We start from the raw sequence: 21,419 nt of genomic DNA, 5'->3' as shown, positions 1-21,419 counted from the left end.
TTTGTTTTGTTTGATTAATAAAGTACTGGTAAGTATGTGTTTCTTGATATTGAATGCGAATTCAAGGTGTTTGAGAAAGTTAGTTTTCCAAATAAAATTTAAATTACTTACAACGAAAAATGTATTTTCTGAGTATTAAAACATAAACCAATCTCAAGAAAAGCCTGCACGCATTGGTTTAATTAATATAAAAGTTGTTGAAGTTTACACCTGAAAATATATTAAAATATTTGTGCATGATCAGCTATAAAAGGTTAAACCTCGTAAGCGAACAGCAATATTCATAATAATAAACAAATATTAAGCTAGAATAAAAGTATCCAGTTTTTGTTCTAACAATAGTTTAGCTAGTTATTTGTCTATCTAGCACTTGTAAAGCTGTACTCTTATTCAAAACTAACTTAATATAATAATGTTATACGAAATATACACTTTTTTAATTCGCTCAACTCTGCAGGTCAGTTGGGTGCACGATATTCGAGATGGCAACAGGGAAACCCCCTCTGAGCGAAAAAAAACCAATCAGCGCCATGTTTCACATTGGAAACAAACAACCGATGCCCAAGTTGCCCGGTACTTTCTCGGATGAAGCGATTGAATTGGTCGACATGTGTTTGCAATTGTTAGTTGTTAATTGTTAGTATTTTTACCTATATATTTGTGTGGTTCATTTTATTTTTTTGTCAATTTAAAAAAGCTTTGAAGAACCTCCTAGGTGAAACGGCGTTAGCTTAAATTGACAATTGTTAAATAAATGTATGTAGATCACTATACTTCATATAGTTTTTTAGTATATGTTATATTTATACCTGTATTTTTGATAATCTGTTCAATGTAGGTAAACTTGTTGTTCGATTGTGCAGTTGTTCCTTTTAATTATGGCTAGTAAAATAGTTTTTATCTGTATTTTTAATTATTCTCAACAAAAAATTAACAACTGAGTTACAAACCTATTGCTTCGATCAAACTGTAACATTGGTTGTTATGTGTTTAAGACTTCAATACTATTAGATTATGAATAACTGTTTTTGTAAAACTATATTTAACGTTTAGTAGTATTAATTTTCTAATTCTTTTTGACTTGTAATACTTGCTTCAAGTAAAACAAAGTATGCAGAAAATGCAAGTTTTATCTATCAATTTTTCAGTTTTCATAAAAACAACTTTCTGATAACAGTACTAACACCATAGGTACATAATAAAGCAGTTAATTTCTTCAATTGTAAAAAACAAGTTTAATGTTAACTTATCCAATCACTTGCTTCTGGAAAATTAAACTTGACCATACACCAAAATCATTCCCTCACCTCAATGTTATAACGACTACTTATACATCACAATATCAATTTAAACGTGTGGGGGTGTAGCTCAGATGGCAGAGCGCGCGCCCAGCATGCGCGAGGCACCGGGATCGATGCCCGGCACCTCCACTTTTTATTAGTTCCTATTTCACTAAACTTGTACATTCTTCAAGCTTTTACATAACTTGAGCAAATTAATTCATTGCAAAAATAGAATTTGTTTTAGAACACTAAATAGTATAATTCTTTTAACCGAGTATTTAGTGAAGAAGTTTTATTTGTTAGTTTATCAGTGGGTAAGTTATATAGAACGACAAAATTAAACGCTTTAAATACTTGGTCCTAGTTTCTAGGGTTCTGATGCTCAAAAAAACTTTTCGGTTATCGTGAGTCGTACACCACTTGAATACAGTTTAAGGTCTTGTACAAGACAATGTATTGCTTATACACAGGATTGTCAAAAAACCTGGAATCCTTGAAAAGCTTGGAATTAAAAATTTAAGGCAAAAATAACCTGAAAAACCTTGAGTTTGGAAAATGTTCAAAAAAAAAAAAGGAAAAACTTGTATATTTGAGCTAAAATCACTTAAAATCTGGAAAAACCTTGAGTTTTAAACAGTTTTTTCATGTAAAATATTTAAAGTTTTCTTAAATGCTAAAAGTCTATCACATATAATGTTTTTTTAAAATTATTTTTCTATCATAAACCATATTAAAAGAAGCATTACAGTATCTTTTCAAAATTTTTATGCTATTTTAAGACAAGTTGTTACCTTAGATTTAAATTTATACTAAAAATGGACAAAAACTAGTATTTTCAAAATCTGGATTTTTCAAATACCCTTAGCAACCCTGTATTATACAATGTGTTGTTTTTTCAATATTTTAGAATTTTTTTTTCCCCTTATTTATAATTCTATTGAATATTTTACCAAAACAAGCTTTAAACTATGTTAGGGACATTAAAAACCTGTGAAAGTTATGCGCTAAACCAATCAGTCAATTATATATTAGTTCTTAATTTTAACCAAGATTAGTGTATTACATAATATATTTGTGTGTAGTTCTACTGGCTACATGCCTTTTCAAATTGCGACGATTTAAATTGTTATAAAAATCTTTAAAGAGCAACATCGAATAAATAGTCTTAGTTTGAACATAAAAAGCTCATGTAAGGCTAATTGATAAGATCAAAACTATAGAAAAATTTGAAAAAAAGTCCATAATTACTAGAAATTACTATATTTTTTAAGCTATTACACGTGTTTTACTATAGCTTAACAAAAAAGAAGCTTGTACAGGTATACTTAATAATATTAGAATATTACATATATTTTTTTGATTTATATTGTAATAAACAATTGACAGTAACTCAAAACTTATAGAATATATATTGTTGTGTACCCAGTTCTACTACTTTTAAATGAAATAAATTTTAGTTACCATCACATAACATCTAAATGGAAACAATATTTTCTATCTTTTTGAACATTTAAGCAATTAAAAATTTCTACAACGTTTATTTTTTAAGTTTAGACCTGTTTAATTTTAAAAATGTATTAAGTTTTTATCGCAATAACTTTATTTCAGTAAAAGGAGAAAAAGACCAACAGCATCTGAATTACTAAATCACAAGTTCTTCAACAAAACATCAAAATGATTATCCATTGCCAAGAAATCTGCCATCAATAATCGTAAAATTGCCAATAATTATTTTTAATATAAAAAATTTGAAAATGTACTTAAATGTTAAAAGTTTTTTTTTTGGCTGTTTTAATCATATGCCACAATTATATACCAATCTTAACATTTCAGGAAGTTTCTAATTAATTATTTTTAAAGATTAGTTGTTAAATTTGTTTCAGATCTTCATTTTTTATCATGTCATTTAGGTAATACTGTATGGTTACTTAGCAGTACTTTTTTTTAAAGATTTTTAGCTTATTTTAAAATTCTTAAAAAGGTGACAATTTTTTTTAGTTTTTAACTTTTCTGCCAACTCTAAAAGTTCTTTAAAAAAAAATTATGCAAATTTTTATTACCAAATAGCAATAGCTTTTCTAAACTTAAAAATCGATTATTTTTCTTTCAATTATGTCTTTCCTACTTAATGAGTTTTCATTTTTTTATCTCGATTTGAGTATTACATTTCTTTAAAAATAATCTTAGAATTTGTTACTTTAATTTACATTCTTTTACAAAAAAGATAGTTATAAAGTAATTTAAAATGTTTCAATAGAGTTACTACATACTACTTTGTAATATAATATTTATTACACTGTAAGATTTTTTATCATGAAACTATTACAAGATTGAATTTAATCACACTGTAAATCTTACAAATATGTTGTTATCACTGCCTATTTTTCATCAAATAAACTGTTTTAATGTTTATTTAGCTGTTTGACTTTAAAATTATAATTTTTTATGTGTTATCAATTTTTTAGCTACCTTAATGGTCTTTTTTGTTTGATATTAACTTGTTTGCTTTACACTTGAAATAAAATGATTTTTTAAGATCAAATAAAAAGTTCTATTTGCTTTTTATCTCTCTGGTATGAAGACTTAATTACTTTGTTTACTTAACACTGTTTTCTCGAAATATCAAAAAATATGACTTTTATGACTTATAGACATTAATAAACTATAAAATTGTTGCTGACTTTTTAATAAATATGGTTAATGTTCAACTAGTTTAATGATATCTTTGTTTAGATTCGATTTATATGTTGTAAAATTAAATTATAAGTTCAATAATTAAGGAGATTTTGTAATTTATGGTTTTAAATCTATTGTAACTTGAGCTGCTGACTGAATATAATTAGTTTTTTTTGTAAATATTTTTTTTAAATATTCTTTTCAATTTATATGTAAAATAATTTTAGTTGTAAAGTTATTATTTCACAAGTTATTATTGAATAGTAAAATATAAATCAAAATTATATTTATAGATCTAGTATGCATTCGTTCAGTTTAGTATAAATAAAACCATTTTGCATTAAATTAAAATAAAAAAAGCTTTTCTTTTACAAATACTTTTTATAATTTATATCATACAAAAAGTATTTTGAAAAATGCATAAGATAAAATATTTTAATATTTTTGAAAGCTAGCATTTAGTTTTGTGAATATAAAAACACCAAATTAATTAAAAATTTATCTGTCTATACTAACCTTAGTTGGTTTAGTTCAATATATATATAAGTTTTATACTTTTTTTCTAATAACAACAAGTACTTTAGCTATTACAAATTTGGTATTATTTCTGGTCTACTTGTGTACAAAGTTTTTAATAGACACATTTTACAAAACTTCATAGATAAGCTGTTCATTTTAAATACAAAATACTTTTTTCAGTCTTGAAAAAAAAGTCCAAATTAAGTAAATATATATTCATTTACACAAAATCCATTACTCAAAATCTTGCTTAACACTTTTTAGTTAACATAAATAACAAATAACTAGCTGTTTAGAATAAATTTGTTAGTTTCAAAACTTTTTAATGCACAAAAACGTATTTTTACGAAAAATTGATCAGCATTTTGTAAAATGTTTTTTATTTAGGATTACTAAATAAAAACTCTTCGTTTAACTTAAAAAATTCAGTCAGTAAATAGTTAGTTTTATACCTAGTGAAACAAAGAAAATAAAATTAATAGCCTATATACAATATGTAGAATTGCAAAAACCTGAAATCACAAAGTTGATGGTAATTATTGAAATGTAAACTCTTAATGTTTTTTTGTATTCAATGTCACAATTAGATAATAGTTGTTTGAATATGACGTCACAAATAAATGATGATTAATTTTTGCTACTTATTTGACCGGTTTCGTTTATAACTATGTGGTAATCTACATCAGCGCTGAGTAAATATTTACTTTGGTCGGTCTTTTTTTTTGGGTATCCTAGTTGCAGCGAAAGGATACCCATAAAAAGACCTACCGCATTTACTTGCACAATTTACCATTTTTATATTTGTATCAGAGTAACAAAAACTCATTTTATGTATCTATTTTAACTTTGCTGTGATAGTATTAAAGCTGTAAAAAAACTGTAAACAGTTTTAGTAAGTGTACAAAAAATTTCAAATCATAATAACATTTCTAAGTGAACAAGTTTCACTTCATATTAACATAGTAAGTTGTTAGTAACTTGATAGATATGTTTTTGTTTAACTAACTTAAGTCAACGTAATTATCTATAAACATGAGTAGAAAAAATACTAGAGTCAACACATCTTTCTCCTAAAACCGAAGAATCGCCATAAGATTTTCCTTATAAGACGGTGTTTGTTAAATTAAGGCTGAACTATCTCATTCGAGCCGAATAAAAAATGTTTTTTCAACATTTAGTATTTCAACTTTACTTACTGAGGTTAAAAGTCATTTAAGGTTTTTCAGGTTAACTTAAAAAATTTCATCGTATTGTTCCGAGCTATATTTCGAGCTGCATTTAAATTGTAGTTTTTAGCTGTTTGTAAATAATGATTTAAACTTATTACAAACTATTTTTTTTAAGTGAACCTAAAGTAGTTTATTACTTTTTATGTTTTTGATGAAAATTTAAAATATACGATATTTACAGGTTAAGTTAAAACAAACAATCGAATTAGATTAATACAATTGTAATATGATCAAAGAAAATTTTTGACATAAAAAAAAACAAAGCTAAGACAGTTGTTTGTGAGTAGGAATATATATAAGTGTACAACATTTGAAATCGTATTTGTAATGTATTGAAGTGAAAAAAGTCTTTATTTTAAAATTTCGCTAAAACATATTTATAAACTTTTTTATAAACATCAATTAAAAAAAACAGTGTAGAAGCTTCAACAATTTTTCTTTGCTACCTTTTTTAAGATTAAAAACTATAAAACTACATAAGTTTAGAATAAACTTGTGTTATAAATATGGCGCTTTAGTTTATTTGTTTAACTTTACTAATGTAGATTGTAGTTTTAATTAAAAAGTTTATATAAAGATCATGCATCTGTTTGAATATATTCATACCTTTTTTTAATTGTTTATAACTAGATTAAGTCAGATGATATCACATGTTTTTTAAGTATAAATACAGACTGAAATGTTTTTAATTTCGATCAAAAGTATTACTGTTGTCATTTGACTATAAAATTTATTTTAAGATTAAACATTGTTTAAATTTTTATTAATATAAATAGAATAAAGCAGATGATATCACATGCATACTTGAGTATAAATAAAGAATAAATGACACAATGTTATTATAATGAGTTGTTAATTTGCCTATACAACTAAAGTCTGTTTCTAGGAATTTAAAAAGTATGTATTTATTTTTAAAAGCACTTACGTTAAAATAAAGTTAAAAAAATGTTTCAGAATAAGTAGAAATAAAAAAGATTTTTTTTAATGTACAAATTAAAACTATTTAATGGTATTCAATAATTAATAAACTATTGATTCTATTAGGGAAAAATACATAATATAATTATCAATTTTTTTGTGTATTTTAGTTTTGTATAATTTTTGTTTTTACAACAAATATTTAGTGAAACGGTTTAATTTTGTTTATTTAATTTTTAATATTTATTAATAAATAAAAATTCTCTGCTTTTTAAAACTACTAAAGTTACTAAAACTATTTTAGAATTTCTCTACTGTCTTGTATAAAGATAATTAAAAAAAATATTCTGGAGCCTTTAGATATTCAAACAACAATTTAATCGTTAAGTTAGAGCTTTTATTTTTGAAAATAACTTTTTTAAACAAAGTTTAAAATTTATAAGTAATATGTTTTAAACATTTTTGTTTTGATTTCAGTATAGTTATGAACTGTTAAGCTTAAACAGCTCATAAAAATTTGTGTATTATTATAAACTTCATCTTAAAGGATTACATTTGAAAACAAAGTCACCATAGATATTTATAAAAACATTTACAAGTTTCAACACTAATCCAAGATGACCGAATACACGGGCGAACCGGATAAAACAGAGTGTAGCTGCAAGCCTCCAGATCGGCCTTCTCTGCCAGGTTCGCCTCAAAAACCTCGTACACCTCCGCCTTATCCGCCATATTTGCCGAAAGATGTGAAATATTAGTTGTTATTCATCTACAGTTGCAAAAACTGCTCCGAGAATGGAGCTAAGTACTATGATCATGATTATAAATTTGGGAAATCTTAAAATATGGCAACATTGTACTTAAAATAGCAGCTTTTTCAATCACTTTTCAACTTTTATTTATTTGTAAATATCAACCAACATTTTTATCTTAGATTTGAGCAAAATAAATGCTTCAAAGATTAACTCTATAGTGTTTTGCGCTACTGTTTATGCTTGTAAATAATGTTTTATACAAAGTAAACTTTTAGTGTCGGTTATCCAGTTATTAACCAGCAAACATCAAAATTATTTTGATGGTTTTTTATTGTTATGAAAACTTTTTACGAATAGTTTGAAAATGTAAGATAACATTTATATAATAAAAACAAATGTAACTAAAACTTTGATATTAAAATAATTAACCAAGTTTCGTATCACCTAATTCATTAAATTTAATATATTTAGTTTTTTACATATAAAAATATTAAATTTTTAAAACTTTGATAGGTTTAAATAAATATTGTAAATGGTTCAATTAAAACCCAAAAAATAACTTACTTTAAACATATAGGAGATTAATCTAATAAAGTGATTTAGTGTGTTAATGTTTTAATTATTAAAACTATTATATAACAAGACAATAATAATTAAATAAAAAACTATAAAACACATCTACATATCTTAGAATGAACTATAAAAGTATAAGCTGATTTTATCTTGATTTCAGTTATTGTAAACATTTACTATGTTAACGCTTGAAAGTTTGTTTTACGATATGTTTACTTTGAAACATTAGTTTTTATTTAACAAATCAAAAGTAAGTGATCAAATTATAAGATTACTACTTATGGTACAGTTGTTAATATTTACTTTAACTGGAACCACCAAGTTAAATAAAAAGTATTTAATGTAAGTTTATGAATAAAATGTAGTTAAAAAAGTTTAATTAACATATAAAGTCTCAGTAAAATTGCCATAAACCATGAGTCCTAACAAACGTTTAAGTAAAAATTCAATACATGCAAAATAAAGTGTTTATATTAAGTATAATATTTAAAACATGTTTTCTTTACTTACTTTTATTTTAATCTTATCTAGTTATATTGATTAAAGAACATCAGCTGTTTGCTATCAATATTAAGTAGTTTTTTATCATTTCTATTTAATACTCAAATTCAAAAATTTTAAACTGTTACAAAAAGTCAGAATCAACAAAATAATCATGTCATATATTTTAAAAGATTTACTAAAATAAAAATTAATCGTAACTTCTGTAAAAAAATATTAAAAATCTAAATATCATGTTTGCTTATCAATAATTTTTGATAAAAACATGTCAAAGAGTTTCTAAAATTAATACCCTTTCTAACTATAATTAAATACATGCTTTATTTGTTATTTAACTTGATAAAATTAGTATACTATCTTGATGATCACAAAAACACATCAGAAAATACATAACAGCAACATAGGTTTAAAATCTGTAAATTCGTAAGTAGAGAAAAAGAACTAATTAAAGCTACGGATATACTACGAAAAACCAATCTTTAGTTATACTGTTTCACAAAACAACATAGTTCTTTAGAATCCAATCTGTGCAAATGTAAATTGAAAAAGTAAAACCTTGGTATTAAAACATTTGAAACATATTTTACTTACCAGCTTTGTACACACATTTGTATAAATATTTTAAAACAAGTGTCTAAAGCGTTAAAAAATATTTATGCTTTTTAAACCCGTTCCATAAAGTTAGTATATACAGTAGCTAGTAGGAGAGCACTATAATAAACTAATACTAAAACATCACCGAGTGAAAAAAACAAGTAGTTCTCCCTTTTTATATGTGATTTAGATAATCTTAGTATTTTAAAGTGATTATTTGTATTAATTTCTATTTCTAAAACTTTTTAATTCTTTTGTTATCATAAAACTATCTCATCTAACTGTGCTGAACAAATTACCGCACATGTTTGTCATAAAAACTAAATCAGCTTTTTAATCTAATACTCGGATTCGAACTTATAAGCTAAACAACATAAAAAACTAAAAAAAAATTTGTAAGCGATGTTTTAAAAGATAACATCGTTCGGCAAACTTGTACTTATTTGTATTTTCAGTGTATTTTTAGTGTGAATTTGTTATAAACTTAATACAACTTCATGTAAGTTTTGTGGGCATATATCAATTAAAATCATTTTAAAACTTTACGAACATACATTTGTTGTAAATGCCTTATTGGCTTTTTATTAAACATAGACAAATAGTTTTAAACTAATTATTTATTTATCTATTAAACAATTTGCTTACTTTTATTGTTAAACCAACTTTTTTAACTAAAATACTCTAAAATTAGTAAATAAAGCAATTGATAATCATTATATTTATAACTTTTAATCAATTTCTTAATCTTTATTATTAAGTTTTATAGCTATACACCAGTTATTATATATTTTTGTACTTTTAAAATAGCACACTCTTTCTGAAAATCACAAATTTAAAATATAAAATTTGCAAATAAAAAACATTTAGTAGTTGAACTTTAATAAGTAACTGAAATTTTAATACAAATTTTAGCTTATTAAGCTCCAAGTATAAATAAAAACTTAGTTTCTTGAAACAATGTTATTTTTTTTAACTTTGTGTTTCTTATTAAGAGTAAAGTCTGCTTACAAAATGTATGTCTACTTTTGCTTTAAAAGATAGGAAAAAACTTTATTGCATCAATTATGTGTTAAAGAGTAGCAGTTGTTTAATAAATACTTTATGAAAATTGAACATCTCTAATATTAAATACAACATAACTTTTCAAAGCTAACTTCAATTCCTTGAGTATAAAAATATCATATTAAACTTCAGTTCATAAGTGTAAACATAAATATATTTTGATTTGAGATGTTTCATTTTATGGGTTGTTATAAACTAAAGACAACCACTTTAGGTATAAGTACTTGGGAATTTAAGTGGTTACCTTAAATCAGGGGTCGGCAGCCTTTTGTAACTCGCTGGCTAATTTTTCAGAAATCAATTACTCGCGGGCCGCACTGTTTACAAAAAAGTTTTCAAGTTTTTATATTCAAAAATATTCATAGAAATTTATAGAAAAATACGATTCAAAGTTTGTGTTTTATAATACAAGCAGTACAATAGCACTAGTTAAGTAACTTAATTCAAGAGCCTAATTGTAAGTTGTATTTGCAAAGTTTTTCATTTTATATGTTTTTATAAAAGTGTGTTTTTAGTTAAAAAGTACCTCGCGGGCCCAGATTTTTGCTTTGAGGGCTGCAGTTCGCCGACCCCTGCCTTAAATACAAATAAAACACATTTTAAAATATATAACTTAATATTTTATATTGAAATTGTTTTAATATATGTTTATTTACACTATTTTCCTTTGAAAAGTAGCTTCACTCAATTTAATTACTAAATTTGGTGAGAAAAAAATATTTCAAAAAATTATGTTTATCATATTAATAAAAGCTATGAAGTTTTAATATATATATTTTAATATACATATATAATGATTTATTTAAATCGAAAGAAAATGCTTTAGATTAGAAAGTGGTTTTATCTTTGTTAAAAATAAAATTTAAAAGTAGTGTTTGCTTGCTTATAGCTCTTTAGTGTTATTAAAAATATTTCAGCTAGCATTTACTTGAATTTTTTTTTTAAACTCAGTAAAAAAAGTAAAAATCAATAGTCTATGTATGTACAATAAGTAGAAGTTCAGAAATATGATGTCATGAGTTGATGGTTGTTATTTGAATGTGACGTCACAAGTAGACAGTGGTTATTTTAATGTGAAGTCACAAGTGGATAGTGGTTATTCGTTGTTTTTTGTTTGATCGGTTTTGTCTTTAATCGATACTTTAAAGTCTTCATCACCATTAGATTTAGTGTACAGTACACAGTTTGCCATTTCCATATTAGTATTAGAAGTAAGTAGAACTGTTTTTTAACCTACAAACTTTTATATTTTATAGAAATAATATTTTAAAGTATAATTTTCAAGTAGTAGTAATTTCTCTAAAAAATAACTTTATATAAACAGAGATAAGTTTTTTAAAATACTTAAAAATTTTAAATAGTTAAACAAAGTGTATAGGTTCAGATTAAACCGTATAAACTTTATACACTAAAATTGATTGTAATGATATAAATTAGTATTAATGAATAAACAGTCTTAGTTATAACTTTTTTAGTTTTAAAATAAAGTTTAATAAATTAGATTTATTTTAAATAGTTATACTCACATTTTGATTTAAACACAACCCAAAAAAAAACTTTCTTTAAAATTTGCTTTAACTTTTATTTACATTAACAGGTCTCGTTTAATTTTCTTTACTAGACTATTTTCTAAAACCCATTAACAAAATTTTTCACTATTGTATATTGATAAATTATAAAAACATATATTAGTTGTAGTTATCTTTTGTTTTTTAAAGACTCTTTAGACAAAACAAAATACCTAAAAAGTTGTATTTTTACTAATTTTCTATTTTCATATTATACTTATTTACGCTTACTTATGCAGAAATATATATTACTATACTTAGTAAAAATAAAACATTATAATACTTAATTACAAATTTTTATCTTGCATAATTCTTCACTGATACATGGTTATCATGTTTATAAACTTGAGTTTAGATGTTCTTTTATTTCTACTCAAAAAGAACAAACTGTTTCATTTTATAAACGTATAGCTTCTACTGTAGAAAAACAAAAGCTTCTGAACTTTAAGCTGATTTTGGTTTTGTTTTATACTTGAATATCATGTGGCATCATATGAATTGTAAATCAAATATCATGTGGTTTAAAGAAAAATAATTGTTGTGAATGATTTCAAAAAAAAAATTAATAAAGAGATCAATAGAAGTTGTGTCACCTTGAAGTTAGGTTTGATATTGAGATCAGGACTTATATTATTTTAATGTTAATATTAAAGGTCTACTGGCATGATTTCATAAAAAATCATTTTAAGAAGATTTTTTATCACTTTTTAAATGTGCTTATCACGAGTTTTATAGCTTTAATCAATAAATCAAAAAAGTGCTTCAAACATTAACTACAAACCTTTTTATTTCTTTTATGACTAAAAGCTATAAAGTTATAGATATAAACTTGGGACAAAAAAACTTAATATAGCGATTTAAACAGCTTTTATTTATGTGTTCATCCAGCTGTGCATAATAAATTTTTATAAGTGAATAGTTTGCTTATAGTCAAAAGCATCTGGTTAAAGTTATTATTATTCACTAAAAATATATTTTACACTAAATGAATCAGATAATGTCACATGTCTTTTTAAAAATAAAAACGAGTGAATATTAAACTATTATCATTTTCATTTACAAATGCTGTCATTATCACTAAACGGCAAAATTTATTTTAAAATACCTAAGCAGTTTGTTTTTATAACAAGTGTATATGAGAAAAGAGTTTATTTACTAATTATTTTGAATAAATAGAAATAGTACATAGCTGTTTTTAAGCTAAAAAATTACTGATATAATCATTATATCATATTTTTAATAATTCATAGATCGTAATTTTTAGTAATGATAGTGATTGCATTTGATTTTATTACTTAAAAAGCTCACAGTATTTGTTAAGCAGAAGTATATGTAAGTCATTAAAAGACTTTTATTAAATTATATAACAAATGTTTTAACTTTAATAATTTTATCTAATATTTAACATCTAAGTGTCAAAAATTTATAAGGTTACCAAAAAACTTTAAGAAATTTTAGTTTTTATAAATATATGCAATTTTTTAAAAGTGTTTAAAATATTTAAGATTGCCGAAAAAAAACAGCTTAATTAATAAATACATTATAAGCCAATATAACTAAAAATAAAACATACTTAAAAAAGTTTTATATTTTGTTAATTTGAAAATTTTAAAACTTTTCTTAAATAATAAAATTTTGAGATAGTACTATAAATGTTTAAGCCGTGAAACGAAAACTATTTCAAAGTAACTTTTATATTTAAATTTAAATAACTTTTAACTAAAACATTTAGACGTTTTAACCCCATGTTTATTCTGTGTGCTGTGAAATAAAAAAATTGTAAGCTAAGTATATAAAAAGTATTGAAACTTTTAATAAACTTATAATCACTTTCTAATTATTTACAAAGTAATTAGTATGAAAAAACTGTACAAAAAAAAATATTTTAATAAATATTTGAAATATTTGTAGTTTTTTTTTGTACTATGATTATTAACACTAACATTTACACTAATGTTTTAATTAAAATCATTAAATTAAATTCAGACGTTTTAACACTGATAAGAAAATGGCCGGAAATCATGAAGACAGAAACGATTGGGGGGATCCACCTGTGAAAAAACCGACCCCGCCCCCCTCGCCACCAAGGCCGTCGACTCCGACAGAAAGACCGGGGACGCCCCGACCGAAAAACTAGCTGCAGCACTGAAATATGTCCATAAATTTCCATAATTTCCCAAGAACGGAGCAGAACTCTATGACTTTGATTATACACCTCTTAAAAATGGCAACACTGTTTTTGTTTTTTGCTGATATTTCAGCTCGAACATTTAGTTCTACATTCATTTTTGTATTTAAATAACACTTAATACTTGTATTGCTTTTCTAGTTAGTTTATAGCTTAGTAAATCGACTTATATCTTTTTCGTTTGTAAATAGAAATTAACATTTTGCCCCTTTGACTATTGCATAATAAGTACTTTAATGCTTGATTATAAGTTGTTACTTATGAAGCTTGTAAATATTATTTAAATTATTGCTATTAGTTATCATGCTATCAAGGCTTAAAGATAAAACTTTTATGTAGCTTCATATTATTGTAACAACTACTCTTTTCTGTAACTTTTTTTTTTATACAGATATTAATACATTAATTTCTTATTTTAGTACTTACTTATAACAATCGTGAGCTAGTAGTTCAAAAACAAAATTAAATGTATACGAAATGCTTACCTAAAATAAACCTAAACCTAAATAAAGATAAACCTAAATAAAATTCGGTCGAATATATCCAAAAGCTTTTAAATGTCGAATTAATAATTTCTTTGGGTTTAGTTAAATAAAAAAATCTTCGTTAAAATAAAACTAGCAAAATGGTAAAACATTGGAAAGAATTGACTTTAAATTAATTTTTCATATATAAATTGATAGAAATTATTATAAATTTTATTATCTCAATTGTCTGAGAACGTAATTATCACAAAGTTTACAATACAATATAAAACTTTCACAAATCGTAAAAAAGTTTATAAAAAAAAGTAGAAAGTACTTGTTTTTGGTTTCGTTAAAATTGAAAAATATTTTCTAGTTGTGCACTAAATTTTTTCTTCTAATGATAATTTACTTTTAAACTAAATTATTGTATCAAAACAAAAGAAAAAGTTTTAAACTCACTATATCAAAAGCTTTTTATTCATTCCACTTATTTTAGTTAAAACTTTTAAGTTATAGACTCAAGCAGAATCTATGAACCAAACGTCAAGTGTCAAATCAAAGTTAAACAAAAGTTGTTATGTGATAGTTAAATGGCATAGAACTTAGACAATAAAAGCTTTTAAAAACAATAACTACATACTAACTGCAATTAAGTTTTAGTTTTGGCAAAATTTTTATGTTATATTTAATGCTTAAGAGTTTTTTATGTTTATAAAACGTGTTTCATACACTTACTTTTTTAGTTGCTTTACCAAGCTGTACTACAATTATTCTAACTTGATCAACGTAATCTAAGGCTTACGTACAAAAAGAAAATATTGTAATATTCAGTTTTTAAACCTCAAAATTCGTAAAGTTCAAAACAGTTAAACAATTTTAAAAAGTAACACAATATTATTCTTTTGAAATTTCTTAGACAACATTAAAACTTTACTTGGTTGTAACTACAATAATTATAAAAGTAAACGAACTATTTAAAATGATTAAATAATAACAGTCTATCACTAATTTTAGTAAGGAAAAGTATGTCATAGAATTTTTAAGATTAAAGCGCTATTTATTTAAGTTTTACAATAAAGTATTTCTATTAAATTAGAAGCATAAAGCTTTTTCTTTCCGATATCACAAATTAGTTTTTAATCTACTGATCTAAAAGAATATTTGAGGACAGTATATTTTTTGGTATTTTAGCAATGATTCCATATAAAAGAATCTATAAACGATTTGATAACTTATAGAAATTAATATACAACTTTTGACTAGTACTTTTTCGTAACAGTTTAAAGCTTTACTTTAGTTACTAATTTTTTATTCTTCTCTGTTGAGTTAATTTTTCTAAAAATAAACAATTTTAATGTGCATTTTACAATGTGTTAAAAAACAATTAAACACTTATATTATCTTTAGCTTACTGAGCTTCAAAAAAAAAAAAGTTTTACTGTTTTTTAGCAATTTTATGGTACAAACATGTCTACATACTAACCGGAAATAAAATATATATAGTTTTGTAATTAATATACACCTATTATTTTGATCATTGATATTGAATAAAGTTTAAACTTTTAAAGTAAAAAAAAAACCTTGTATTGTTTTCATTTAACTTCAGATATATTTGGCTTAATTTTGAATGTTAAACGTTTAATCTATTAATGATCATTCAAGCATTCAAAGTTGATTTGAGAACTCACTTGTAAATGTGATTATGGTTTTTAATATAACTAAAAGTATAAAATGCTTTACTATAAAGGTTTAAGAAAAAGAAGCTTATAAAAAATGTTGAATAGTTTTTATAAGAATATTATTAGATTTGAATTGAATTCAAGCAAAAGATTTAAATTCAGCACAATGAAAGTACCAACTAACTTATTATTAAACAGAGTAATATTTTAACAAAAGTTTGGAAATGGTTTATTTTTGTTCCTCTGAACTAAGAGTTAAAGTAACAAACTATTTTTAAGAATAAATTGTTTTGCTGTTGTTTTAGTTTTCTTCAAAATAATGATTTAGTTTTAACTTCATACAATCAAAAAGTTTGTGAATCATATAAATGTTCTATGCTTGTAAGTTATAGTTATATTATCAAAATAAATGTTTAATTGTTTGTAATCTTAATATATAATACATAGTTTCATAACTAGTTTATCAAATTTCTAAGTTAACTCTTTTGGGAAAACTTGTGTTAGTAGTCGATTGTATTAGCTGACATGTTTATTGTTAAGGAACTTATATAAATTGTGAACTCAATCTAATACATTCTTTTTATTAAAGAAGTTTTAACCGAGGTTTCGTGACAGCTCTAGGTCAAGGTTTTGATTTTCCGAAGTCTTTTGCTACTAAAGAGAAACAAGTTTAGATTTTAACTGAAAAAATATCTGAGTGTAAAATGTAGTTTAGTAGGTTTACATATGAAGTGCTAAGTTGTAACTACTAAATATCAAATAAACACTTTAAAAACAGCTTTTTTACTAGCCAATTTAATTATTTAAGTATTTAGTTCTACATTATGATATTTTTTGTACATAGCTTATTAATAAAGGAATTTCTACAATAATTTTCTTATTTTTAGCTCAAAATTGTAAATTAAGTACACTTGTCAATGTTTTTGAGCTAATAACTGCAGTTGTTTTTTAAATACATTCAGTATTTTGTAAAAAATAGTAAATTTTATTTTTTAAATTGTAGAAATAACTTATGTGTAGCATATTATATACATATTCACAAATAACAAAACCACTTGAAAATGGACTTATGATAAAGCAAATTTCCGTAAACCTGATATTTATTTTCTTTAGTTCTTGAGATGTGTATTTAAAGTTTATTATAAACTAACTAAGTCATTGTAACTAAACGACCATGCCATCACTTAAATAACATTTAAGAACTTTTACTTTAGATTCACTAACAACTTAATAATCAATCTAACATGTTTAAATAAACTTTAAAACTACCAGGCTATAATAAATTTATCCTAGTAATATATTAATATCAAAAAAAAAAAAATTAAAGCTTAACTTAAAGTCGAAATAGTTTAATTAACTAAAATATTTGAATACCATTAAATTTAGAAATTAATTTCTTAAGAAAAAAATGCTGCAACATGTTTTTCATTTATTTTAGAAGCATCTTAAAGAATTTCAAGTTAATTTCAAACATAATGTGTGTAATATATTCACTTGTTATGCTTTAATTCATTTGAAATAAAATCTTATGTTGAAGCTGTTTTTAAGCTTTGTTTTTGGTTTCAAAGTATCAGGTTAGGATAGATAAATAAAATTTTAAAGTTTTAAATTGGTTCTTTATCAATAAAAAAGCAAATAAAGCAACATATAAGAGTTAGTATTAAAAAAAAATACCGAAACTTCTAAATTTAATACTTTCCAAACGAAATATTTTAATTATTAAATATAGAGTTAGTTTATAGCTGATGTGTACTAAAAATTTTCATTTTAATTCATAATAGCTAGGAAATTTTTTACTAAATTTACATACTATTAAGGTAAATAGTATAATAAAAGAACTAAAACGTTGTTGATAACGTAATACATACTAATAAAATGATAAAACTACATTTTGTTGTTTTTTGACATGTTAATATATATTAAAACTTAATTGTTAAATAAATAGTTCTTCTTTATACTTATAAAAGACAATAAAAAACTTATTAACAAAAACACTGTATGATTTATAAAATAAGTATTTCTTTTACCTGTTTGAAAAAAGTTTTTATTTAACTAAAAATTTATCTATAGAGTGTCTAGTGTATTGATAGTTAAAATTGTATAAAAATGGACAACCAAGCACCAAAAAGTTTTGAGAATTCACAATTGGAAAATTTGAATTATGAGGTTTGTTTTTTTAACTTTGATATATTGAACTTTTTTTATAGCTTGTAGCTGTTATTAAAACAAATGTTTAAGAGCTTCTGCGTTATGTTATAGTAAGGAATAATGGTCTTAATAACAAGTTAGTAACATGAAACAGTCTATTAATAGTTATGTTCATTAGTCAACTTTTTTTAGTCAAAGTCTCTAAAACAAAATGAAACTCTATTTATAAAATATTTTAGTTGATATAGAACGACAGATTGATTACTTAGTTTTAAATGGCTTCAATTTCTGCATGTCGTATTTTCTTAAATTTTTCAAAAAACCTTAAGATAACATATTTTAAGAAAGTTAAAAACTTGGCATTTTTAAAAAAGGTTGTTAACATTTATTTTCAACTAACAGCAGGTTCAAAACAAGCATTTGAATTCTTCACAACATACTGAAACACCCAGAGCCTTGCAACGAAAACGATTTATTACGGGTAAAAGCTAAACCTAATAATTAGAATTACACACTTTTAACACTTAAATATTTAATTTCACTGCAGTACTTATGCACATTTTAGTTTTTGCTAATTTTTTGCAAGAACGCAATGTTTCGATACAGTATTATATATTATTATTATTCAAAAACTTTTAGAAACTACACAAGATTCACTTGAAGGGGTTACCTTATATTATAACTTCCTTCAAGACAAGTTAGATAAAGACAGGAGAATGGAAATATTAGAGACAAATAGAAAACTGGACAGTATGTCAGTGTCAGACTTCGACAGGTAAATTAATGAAAAAAATATTCTCGTTATTGTAGAAAAAAATATTTTTGTAAAAGGTTTTGTTTAGTACTTAGTTTGCGTTTAAAAGTATAAAAAACTCTTTGAAAAGTCTAAACTAATAAATATTTTAAACTAAATTTAAAAAAAAGTACAAGTAGAAAGTAGCAGGTATAGTTTTATACTATCTTATTATTAAGAAATTTTTCGAAAAAGGCTTTATTAAAGTGACTACATATACTTTATGTTGAAATTAAGAGTTTTATAATGTTAAAAAAAACCCAGCATACTTTTCTAATAATATCAATAATAAAACTGATAATTACTTAAAAAGTTATATAAATTTATTGTTTACATGAAGTATTAAACTGCTTTCTCTGTTAAAAAATTATAGCTTCCCTATTTTGCATATCAAGTAAATTGAAAAACCCCTCACAAGTCTCACAAAAGGCTGTAAAAATAATTTGATTAAAAAAAATCTTAACTGTTACAGAAAATTATTAAAGATGAGATTGACTAAATTGAAACAAGAGCAAGAATTTGGCAAGAAAATTAAGAAGAACAAAAAGGAAATTGTTGACTTCAGGCACCAGTGTCGAATGAACATGCTCTATGTAAGTTAAAAGAATATAAGTGTTTAAGGCTGATCAAAACTAAAAAAAATAATCTAGTTTTAACATTGAAACATACGTATGTAAAACGTAGTTTATTTAGCATTAGTTTGATATATGAACGACAAACAATTAAATAAGCGTAATTAGTTATTGTGAGTTGTATTAAAGTATTTACCTAAGTTGTAACTTTGTTAACAAAAACTCAAACTAACCATATTCAACTCTGTTTAAATATTTTTAACATTTTTACTTATGTTGACTATTTGTTAATTACAGGAGGACTATGTACCGGACAGGCCAGATAAAGATATATTTTTAAAAAAGGCTACAAATGATAGATTTGATTCAGAAAATATGTAAGAAACGAAAGACTTGTTTCAGTGTAAACACATTTGTTTTTAATTTAATTATTTATAATCTTTAAATACAAGCTTTTAGTGCTGTAACTTTTTGTAAAAAAAAGTAAATTATGTTAAAAAAATAGTATGCTGCGAATAACATTTTTAATTTTATACTAAAATTTTAAAAACAATAATACTCTGTGAAAAAATGACTTAAAGAAATATGCTTTTAAATAAAGTTGACAACTTGAGTTTTTTAATAATTTATTTATATTAAATGATAAAGTATATAGTATTTATTTTTAAATTTTAAAGTTGTTTTATGTATAACTGTTATTTATTTTATAAAAAACTTTATTTAGCATGGTATTTTAAAATAGAAATTCAAATAAACTTATGATTAAAACTTGGTGTGTTTGATTTTATTTAAAGATACTTTTTAATATAATACCGATGTGAGTTATTTCAACGAAGTTAATTTAAAGTTAGCTTAAAAAAACTAGTTAAATATATTTTAATCTTAAAGTTATGTATATTTATAAAAAAATGTTTTAGTATGTATCCTAAATTATCACAAGAAAAAAAAGTTTCCTTGAAAGTCAAATTATTTGAAAACAAAACAAGGTTTTCAAAATGAAAAAAAAAACTTAACAAAAAATTACTAACATTCTACATTTATTCCGTACAACAAAATTTTGATCGTTCGTGACTTAAAAAATAAAGCTCAATTGTTTTTGCAAATCTGTTTATTTTTTTTATAAATAACTTGGAATATATATTTTGACATAAAGTATTTTAATGTTTGTCCAATAAATATGTACGTCTAAGGATTGTAAACTTTGAAGTAATTGTCGTTAATGCCCGCCCCACTTTAAGTTAGTTTTCTGAACTTTAAACTATTTTTAGACAGTAATTGAACACTAACAAATATAAAAAAATATGAAACTAAATCTTAAGTTAGATTATTAACTTAGTAGTTTGAACGACTGTTTTTTTTTTAAATAACTTTAATATTTTAAAGCAAATAAGGTCATGGTTTGCACCATAATTGACCGTGAAAACTGTGAAAAGAAACTATTTCTTCATTAAACTTGTAGGTTAGTGAGATAAAAATGTATATTTGTGTTTACTAGTTATTAAAGTCAGCATATCACTGCCAGCTTTATGTTAAAAAAGGTAACTTTAGAAAATGTTATTGCAAAAATTACTTTATTCTAATAACAGTGTATAGCTTTAAACTGTCAGGATAAAGAATAGTAATCAAAATAGTTGTTGTTCATATTTTAGAGGCTTTTAACTTAAAGAATAAATAAAATCATACAACCTCTCTGAATATGTTGCTAACTACAGTTCATTAGAAAATACTTTATAATGATGAAAATAAAATGCTTTGAACTTTATTGATTCAATGAGTATAATGTTTTTAAAAAATTTAACAAGGTTAAATTCTTACAAAACCTTAGATACATTTACCTAAATTGAACTACACTTGCAAACGTTTCACATTTTTAAAATTTTGTGGTTTATTAAAG

The 21,419-nt window shown here is 23.7% G+C and overlaps 1 non-coding gene across 1 annotated transcript; it reads left to right on the top strand.

The window, feature by feature from the left end:
* The first annotated feature begins 1,357 nt into the window (after nucleotides 1-1,357).
* Nucleotides 1,358-1,430, top strand: Trnaa-agc (transfer RNA alanine (anticodon AGC)). Its single transcript has one exon. It is a non-coding gene; the product is annotated as a tRNA-Ala (tRNA).
* Nucleotides 1,431-21,419: the final 19,989 nt, after the last annotated feature.

This window comes from Thalia democratica, chromosome 2, assembly GCF_965202585.1.
Source record: "Thalia democratica chromosome 2, ktThaDemo2.hap1.1, whole genome shotgun sequence".
In the NCBI taxonomy this organism is placed as follows: domain Eukaryota; kingdom Metazoa; phylum Chordata; class Thaliacea; order Salpida; family Salpidae; genus Thalia; species Thalia democratica.
This window is presented reverse-complemented; position numbering and strand designations above follow the sequence as displayed.